Below are 514 nucleotides of genomic sequence, written 5' to 3'. Positions count from 1 at the left end.
AGATAAATTCTTCAAAATAAATTAGATAAATCATTCAAGATAAACGAGATAAATTCTTCAAAATGAAACAAGGGGTTGGATTTTCCAGCTGCTGTTTAATTAATTAACGTGGAATTCTTTGCCCGGGGGGGTCGAGGGGGTTAAATTCCTGGAATTTAATCCCCGGAGGGGATTAATATCTCGAAGCCGTGATATTAAACCACCTCCGGCACAGCACATCCCGCTTTTCCATCATTCCCGGGGCTTCCCGGGAAGTTGGGGACTCTGGGATTACATTTCCAGCCACGAAAGAGATTTTTATTCCTAATTTTCTCCACAGACCGAGAGCTTTTGGCGGGAAATCACCGACTAGGCCGCGGCCTTGTTTTTTTTTCCGTGACTTCCTTGGTGCTCCTATTCCAGGGATCAACCCAGCCTTGGAACTGGAGAAAGATCTTCCCTGGATGTGCTTTAGGAGAGTTTTTCCAAAAGCCAAGTTGGGGATAAGAAGAGTTTAAAAAAACAGTTTTCCAGA

General features: G+C 43.8%; 1 long non-coding RNA gene across 1 annotated transcript in view; it reads right to left on the bottom strand.

Moving 5' to 3' along the window:
* LOC108493848 overlaps positions 1-514 on the bottom strand; it is a 9,785-nt gene that overhangs the window by 7,655 nt on the left and 1,616 nt on the right. The window lies entirely within an intron of this gene.

This window comes from Lepidothrix coronata, unplaced genomic scaffold (assembly GCF_001604755.1).
Source record: "Lepidothrix coronata isolate B3197 unplaced genomic scaffold, Lepidothrix_coronata-1.0 Scaffold20, whole genome shotgun sequence".
Classification (NCBI taxonomy): Eukaryota; Metazoa; Chordata; class Aves; order Passeriformes; family Pipridae; genus Lepidothrix; species Lepidothrix coronata.
The sequence above is the reverse complement of the archived record's forward strand: the minus strand, read 5'-3'. Positions and strand labels throughout refer to the sequence as shown.